Source organism: Cricetulus griseus, chromosome 6 (genome assembly GCF_003668045.3).
Source record: "Cricetulus griseus strain 17A/GY chromosome 6, alternate assembly CriGri-PICRH-1.0, whole genome shotgun sequence".
NCBI lineage: Eukaryota > Metazoa > Chordata > Mammalia > Rodentia > Cricetidae > Cricetulus > Cricetulus griseus.
The window spans coordinates 75,685,440-75,693,957 of record NC_048599.1 but is presented as its reverse complement, the minus strand read 5'-3'; positions in this window follow the sequence as shown (position 1 = coordinate 75,693,957).

Genomic DNA, 8,518 nt, shown 5'->3' with positions numbered 1-8,518 from the left:
GCTGCTGTATAGTTATATTCCTCTAGGCCAGTTCAACTATCACATTAGAACCACTATGACCATTGCCATCATGGAAAAGAAGTGACCTTGGCCCTTACAGTCCTAACAGTAAAGTAAACAAAGCAATGCAGTGATAGTAGGTCTGGAGTTTTTAATCATTTCATAGTAGAAGGTAGGGGTCATGAGAAACATCACCTGGGATTGCAACCAGCCCGCATCTTGCTTCTCTGCTTCTACGAAATCATCAGCCATTACTGGGTGGGATTTTTGGTGATACAGCTGTTTTAGGATCACCCACACTCAGCCCTCAGCCATTCTGCAGAGAGTAAGTGCACCAAGCTCATTAGTTTATCAAACTGGGCTTGGGTGGGTTTGTTAGGTTAGTGGGTCCCTAGTGATGTATCTAGGGTGCATAGATGCATCTCCCTAGGAAAAGGTATGCAACACGACCACTAGTTTACCGGACCTCTGGATTCACCGAGGTTGTGGAAGATGGCCATAGATATTTCCCCCCAGTGCTAGATATTGAACCTAGGGTTTTACCCATGCTGAGCAATCATTGTACTACTGAGCTACATTTCAGTCTCCTTCATACTTTTCATTTTGATATAAGGTCTCCATAAGTTGCCTGTGTTGGCCTTGAACTTACCTTTTATGTAGAGAAGGCCTTAAACTTGCAATCCTCTTGCCTTAGCCTGGCACGTAGCTAAGATTTTAGGCCTTACAGATGCACACTTGTCTGAAGAGCTGACTTTACCATAGGTATCAAAAGAGAGGCTGAGGTAGAAGAGGCCTCTGAGCATGAGCAACAGAACAACTTTAGTATACGTGCACATTCCAGTGGTGAAAACAAGTGAACCAGAGAAAGGGAGCATGGGTTTGGTTAACTCACTACCAAACCTCCTTCCCCTCGCCCTGTGTCATAACAGAGCTTATGATGCCAGCCTGGCGTCAAAGCTGAAGCAAAGCCAGCAGCCACATAGAGACAAAACCAAAAGGACAAAGCGGGTTTATCAAAACCATATTTGCAGCCCAAAGAATTCTTAAATGATGCAAGGGCAACCTACCCAAGATTGGATGACCTTCTTCCACATCTGTACCATGTACCAGTCTACAGAGGGCAGTCACGGTCCACACAGGACCTACAGAACACCTACGGAGGGCCTGGAGGAGTGTGGTTGTGATCACTTCTGCATATGGAGAGTCTCTGGAGGCTTAGATCCATAGTTAGAAGGAAAATAAGTGAGGGCCGTAAAAGATAATGGCCTTCCTAAAGATGTCAGCCTCCTAAACTTAAAATTGGTGACTCTGTTACCTTACAAGGTAGCAGGGATTTTGCAAGTGTGATTAAGTCAAAATTCCTGAGCCTGGTGATCATGGATCACTTTGGCAGTGTGTAAAATTATAAGATGGAGGCTCCAGTCTTCACCTGATCCTGATAAAGTCTGCTGTTATATTAGTTACAGTGCTTTTGGGTCTGTGCTGCTCTCTGCCCGTCTATTGTTGTTATCCAGACTCCACCCTCCTCTACCCCGCCTGCCCCCTTCTGGAAAACTGCATTTCAAAGAATCTTTTCCAGATAACTTGGCCAATGGGCATTGTTAACAGAAGGTGGGAGAAACTCAGAACATTCTCATTTTTTTTTTCTCTCTGCCTTCAATAGATTCTCCAGCTATGGCTGTATTTTCTCTGTGGCTCCCATTCCTATCAGGCAGCCTTTCCTTCTGTAGACTCCACTGGGCACCGTGGTTTTGGCTCCTCCATTGGTGATTCCTTTCTGAGAATGCAATAGCTTCCTGCAATCACTAATCTCTGGGTGGTTTAGCCTCAAAGCTTCCCCATTACCTGGACAGCCAGTTACTGTACCAACTGTCTTCTGTTAGAAATACCTGGAGTGGTTGTTTCCCTGGCCACGCCCTCTTCATGAAGGCACTTCACAGAGTCTCACAGACCTGCTTTCTCTTCATGCTCTGAGAATGATGGCTCTGAGCTCTGTTGGCCTTTTGTTTTGTTTTGTTTTGAGGATTCTTCTATTTTTGTTTCTTTTTGAAACAGGATATCATGTAGGCCAGGCTGTCCTTGAACTTTCTGTGTCTTGGAGGATGACCTTGAACTCATGATCTTCCCGCTTCCACCTCCTGAGTACTAGGGTTACAGCCATGACCACCATGCCCAGTTTTTATTGATGATTTAAAAGAAGGGGGCACAACCACTGTGTCAGAGACTTGTGGTTTCTCACTCCCCTGGCTAAACAGATTTGGTGGTGAGTATCTTCAGTCATGTGGACCATGGCAAACACAAGCGGGGAGGAAGTCGGCCCTCTTAGCGTCTTGATGCCTTCAGATTGTTATGTAATGCAGGACAGAGTAACACATGCCCCTCCCCCAGGACCTCTACCTTCCAGGTTCTACCCACAGAACACTCCGACTGCCCTAACTGCTGAATTCTGCCCCCACCCTACAGAGTAAAAAGCCCAATCTCTCTACGTGAAATCCCACCAATCTCTACCCTGGAAAGATCTACCCCTTCCCAAGAAACTCTATATAAGCCCTGTTCAGTTTGCTGCCATTTCTCTCCTGACCAGAGGCAGCCACCCTCCTGTTTTTTTTCCCTTCCTATAAATCTCTTGTGTGAGTTTTGTTGTGTGGCATGACTTTGTGATATTCCTTGGCTCCCGGCTGCCAGGATACCTTCCCAGGCTAGAAAGGCTTACAGAAAGGCTAGAGTGTGTGCTATTTTGTTCTCAGCCAAGCAGTCAGCATTCATCCACAGTGAGGTCAAGAGGTGCGAGACTGGCATGCATGCAGCCCTGTATGTGCTCTGTGCTGCTGACCAAACGAACGAACGGCTTCTCTACGCAGTGCTGTATGTGGAGATTTGAGTGCTTTACTGGTTTCAGTTCCTTCGGTGGCAATACCCTGAGACCAGGACGTTTCTTGCATAACAAATTTCTACCTCCTGGTGTCTACTACATTTTTTCTTTTTTCTTTTCTTTTTTTTTTTTTTTTGCCGAATAAATGATTGAATTGAAAAACTATGATGTGTGCGCAATTTGTGGCCAATAGGTGCCTGGGGCACCAGAAGGACCTCTTGACCTGTTGCCTTGAACATTAATTATGTTAGAACCATAGGATTCTAATACTTTAAAATGACTCATTTGAAGTCTTACTTTCCCCGGTGGAAAGTTAAAGCTTAAACCAGAAAAGTCACCCAGCAGGCTGGCTCAAACCCAGGACTAAAATTCAGGCCCATTGACTATGCTTTGGGCCCATCACCTGTACATGGACTTTGCTGCCTAATGGCTTCAGTCATGTCAGTTCCGGGCTTTGTAGAGCTTTCTGGGTCTCTCCATGTTTCCTCTCCAAAGGCCTGGATTTGCAGTTCCTAGTCCAGTGTTCTAGGACTGCACCAGGAAGCATCCTTCACTTGGGTGCCATGGGGTAGTTTCAGGCATAGTCTGACGTTGCACCACCAGACAGGCAGCAAAGACACCTAGTTATATTATCAGCAGGATTAGACTTGAAACACCTTCCTTCCTTTCCTGAATTCTGGTCCATCCGTAATATATTGATGGAAGGAGCTGAAGAAAAGGGGATTCAATATAAATTTTGGGCCTGAAAGATGGCTTAGTGGGTAAAGATGCTTGTGGAGCCTGACAGCCTGAGTTTGATCCCAGAAACCACACAGTGGAAGGACACACACCTGCAAACTGTCTGCTCGCCTCCGTGCACTTGCGCATGCATGCACACACATAATTTTAAATTAGCTTTGACAGTATGTAGGACAGGCTGTGGCTCAAGTGAGTCTCTCTTCTACTTCTGTCTGCAAGCGTGTCATGCTGACCTCTCCAGTCTTAGGGGGAGGAGCTGGAGCAGGAATTAGACAGCAAGCACCTGACTGTGTGAACCAGCAGTGCGTGCCTTCCTTCCAAAGCCAAGCAGGCAGGACATGTTCCTGGCAGCTGCTCACGTGGTTGGGAATGGTGACTCTCTTAATTGTACCCATCAGAAAAGGCTATCCTCTGCCTGGGAGGAAGGGGCTATGTGGAGGGTGAGTAAAAGCTGATGGGTGGAAGGAGCAGGGCTCCAGTGAAGAAGTTGGTAAATAGTTTTTGAAATAATTTAACTTTATTTTATGTGCATTGGTACAAAGGTGTCAGAGCCTCTGGAGAACCAGAGTTACAGACAGTTGTCAACTGCCATGTGGGTGCTGGGAATTGAACCCAGGTCCTTTGGAAGAGCAGCCAGTGCTCTTAATGGCTGAGGCATCTCTCCAGCCCCAGAAGTTGGCTAATATTAAGAGGAGGCTGGGTAAAAGGAACATAAACTCGCTGGATTTGGAGCCTATCTACCACACTGCTATGTGCCATATGACTTTGTATGCAGATTAGTTGGTTTCTGTGGGGAACGGGTTTTCTCATGTAAAGTGGATATGATAAGAGTGCTTTTCTCCTGAGGTTTCTGGGCAGATTCAATGAGAGGATGTCTTCAGAGAGTTAGCCCAACACTTGACACAGGAGACATTTATCTCCCTCTGTACTGAGGTGGGGGAGAAGGTAGGACTCTAAGACTGGAGCCATGGGCTGAGCTGGCCTTACCTAGGAAGCTGCAAAAGGCTGCCATCTGAAGCCATCTTCTCCAGGTAGCCCCTTGAGTGGTTAGAGAATACAACCTTTGTCCTGTGGGGCTTTCTCTATGGGGAGAGATGCAAGAGCGTGCCCAGCATGGGCCAAGCAGCCACCTGCCAACTGCCTGTTCCCTCCCTCCCTGCTCAGACAGATCGCCCTTGTCAGGCGCACCAGCAGCCTGCTTCATCACTCTAATTGCAGTGTGGTTTGCGTTCATCAAAGAAACAGCAGGGATTCCAAATTAAATTCCAACATGCAATTTATTCAAGATATAAGGCCGATTGAGAGACTCTCTGCAGAGCCCTCTGCCTCCTCTTTCAGATGGAGAATTCTGCTGCTGAGCCGCCTGCCCCACACATCTCCTGGGACCAAGGCTAGATGGGGACTATCCATGACTGCTGGCTGATGTCTAACTGCTCTTCCATTTCACAGATGGACTTGCTGAGGGAAAGAGGAGAGACTTAGACATGAGAAAAGTCCTGGGATACACAGGGGTCAGGATTGGCCTGTGCTGTCTACTTATTCATGACACGGTGCATCTAACACACCCAGAAATGACAAATGCTGCTGAGGACTGTGGAAATCTCGTTCTGGCCGTCCGTGTTATCCCATCAGCCTTTGTTAGCTTCAGAGAGGCCTCTGAGCAAAACAGTACCAGTCCACTCACGAATGCTTTGCACAAGTGACCCAGGCTCTTCTCAGCAGACCCACAGGCCAGGGGTTTTCAAGCTACTTCTAGCCTCTTGCTTTCTACAACAGTGAAGCATTTCATGACACCACAATGAAGATGGCAGTCCATCAAAATCACTGGCATTAAGAAGTAATTTGATGGTGAGGGGGGTAAAGTGGGATGGTTTGCCTCCCAAGTGGCTGTCCCTTGGCTCAGTCCCTTCTCAGTTCTACCCTGACAATCAGTGAGTAGGGAGCCCACCCTGATAGCCCCTCTCCAATGGACCAAAAGCTGCATCTCTATCCATGATTTATGGTTGTTTACTGCCAGAGACTAATCTATCCCCAATATGCTCCAGATTCAGATGAGGAACAAGGGATGCCGAAATAGCATCTAGGGTGAGGTGGGGACACAAAAGGGACAGGACTGGAGTCCTAGACATGGATGACTCAAAAGGAAGTTACTGAACAGCTGGCTCAGGGCCCCACTCCCTAATCTGATAGCTCTCCTGATGTTCATAAAGAAAACATCATGGCCTTGGGAATGGATTGATTCTGAGGGCAAGAAATCAACTAATAACCCATGGGAAGAAACATCTAGTTTTGAGCAGGAGCCAGAGGCTACTTAAAGCCTGGCCCGATGCTGTCACCAGGAAATCATGCAGAGAGTGAGATCCAGAATGGATTTGTGCAAAGCCTTTACAGATAAGACAGAACCCAAGACAATTTCTTTCCATGTGGAATCTTACTTCAGACTTCCTTTTAATTTAAACTTAAAAAATCTGAACATGTATCTGTATGCACATATGCCTGGCACCCAGAGAGAGTGTTAGATACTGGGGGCTAGGCTTATAGGCTGTTGTGAGCTTCCCAACAAGGCAGCTGGGAACTGAACTCAGGTCCTCTAGAGGAGCAGTGTGTGGTATTAACCACAGAGCCATCAATCCATCCCCAGCTTCTAAGAAAGGGACCTGTGAGAGGAGAAAGAGGAGGCCAGAAAGGAGAGGGACCGGCAGAGTATAGAACTCGTGATTCAGAAGTGGAATACTGAGAACTGGAGAGATGGTCCAAGGTTCAGTGTGTTCTACCCTCACAGAGGACCCCGGCTCAATTCCCAGCACCAGTGTCAAGTGGCTCACAGCTGCTTGTAGCTCCAGTTCATCTGGATCAGGCACCTTCTGGCCTCTGAGGGTACCTGCACTCACAATTCACATATCCCACACAAGGTAACACACATATGCAAATCAAAGAAAGTGAAATGCTAGGAGTAAAAGGGTTTAAGTGGAGATGAGAATCAAGACAATGGGGAGAGAAAGGGGTGGGAAAAGATCAACTTAAACTAGTATGAGCAAACTTACTACTTTGTAAACTAAGTAAGAAAACAGCATCTGAACAAGCCGGGTTGGTAAAGTAGGAGACCCTGCTTTGTCTCTGCTGTGGTCTCCAGCCTGAGAGTTCCCCCGCCCCCTCCTTAAACACCCATTCTATGTATGCAGCCCAGATTATGTTCCTTTAAAAAACAAACAAAAACACCTGCAACAGTCAACTTAAAACCTTGTGTGCGCATGAGCACGTGTGTGTCACAGCATGCAGGTAGAGATCAGAGGACAACTTGTAGGGGTTCTCTACTTCCACCATATGAGTCCCAAGGACTAACTTCGGGTCATCAGACTTGGCAGCAAGTGCCCTTACCTCTCACCAGTTGTGACCTCTTCTCTTTCAATTCAAGTCTCCAAGAGCAGGGCCTGATAGCAGGGCTTTACCCACCATTTGGGCCCCAGTTCCCTAGGAGTCTGAGAAAGAGATATTGATCGAGGCAAGACTCCAAAACAGAACTCTCTGAAGCTGGAAAGGGCGTTCAAAACATGCCAGGTGAACTCCATTCCTTAGATACACACACTAAATAAAGCAGAGACATGAGTCGTCATTGTTATATCTGTGTTCATAGCAATACTAGTCATAATACCAAGGAAGGGAAAACAACCCACATGGCCACCAACAGGTTAATAGGTGAGCATGTGGTATTTCTTTTTTTTAATTTAAATTCTTTAATTACTACTCATATTTACATATCCATCCCTCCCCCATTCCCTCATCCTCCCATCCTCCCATGTTCCCTACCAACCCCCCCAACCCATTCCCAAAGTCATCCCCAGGGATAGTGAGGTCCTCCACCAGGGACCTTCAACGTCTGTCATATTGTTTGGGGGAGGCCCTAGGCCCTCCTTGCTGTATCTGGGCTGCAATAGTATCCCTCCATAGGGAATGGACTCTCAAAGTCCATTTGTGCTCTAGGGTTAAAGACTGGCTCTACTGTTAGAGGTCCCATAGACTGTCTTGGCCTCCTATCAGGCACCCACATTCAGAGTTGTGGGCTTGATTCAGTCCAATGCTGTTTCCGCAGCTTTATGACTAGGGCCTCCATGCTCTCACTAGGTCAGGTCAACTGTTTCTGTGGGTTTCTGCAGCACCGTCTTGGCTTCTTTGCTCCTCCCTTCTCCCTCTCCACAATTGATTCCAGGAGTATGGTTCAGTGCTTAGCTGTGGGTTCCTGTTTCTGTTTCGATCAGCTACTGGATGAAGGCTCTAGGAATGGCAACCAAGGTAGACACCAATCTCATTATAGGGAAGGGCATCAATGGCATTTTCTCCACCACTGCTTGGGTTCTTAGTTGGGGTCATCCCTGTGGATCCCCTAACATTTTCCCTGTCCCAGACCTCTCTCCATACCTGTATTGTCTCCCTCTATCAAGGCATCTCCTTTCTTTCCCTCCTATATTCCTCCCCTGTGTCAGTCCTCTTGTTCTCCTCCCCCCTCCCCTTCTTCCATTCCCACCTCCTTCCTCTCCATCCATGCCCCGTGATTCCACTTTGTTCAGGGGTTCTTGTCCCCCTCCCTTTCTTCAAGGTACTATGCAATCTTTTCTTGGGGTCCTCCTTGTTCCCTAGCTCCTCTGGCAGTGTGGATTGTAGGCTGGTAAGACTTTGCTCTATGTCTAAATATCATATATGAGTGAGTACATACCATGTTTGTGTTTTTGGGACTGGGTTACCTCACTCAGGATGGTTTCTTCTAGTTCCATCCATTTGCCTTCGAATTTCAAGATTCCATTGTTTTTTTCTGCTGAGTAGTACTCCATTGTGTAAATATACCACATTTTCTCTATCCATTCTTCAGTTGAGGGGCATCTAGGTTGCTTCCATGTTCTGGCTATTACAAAT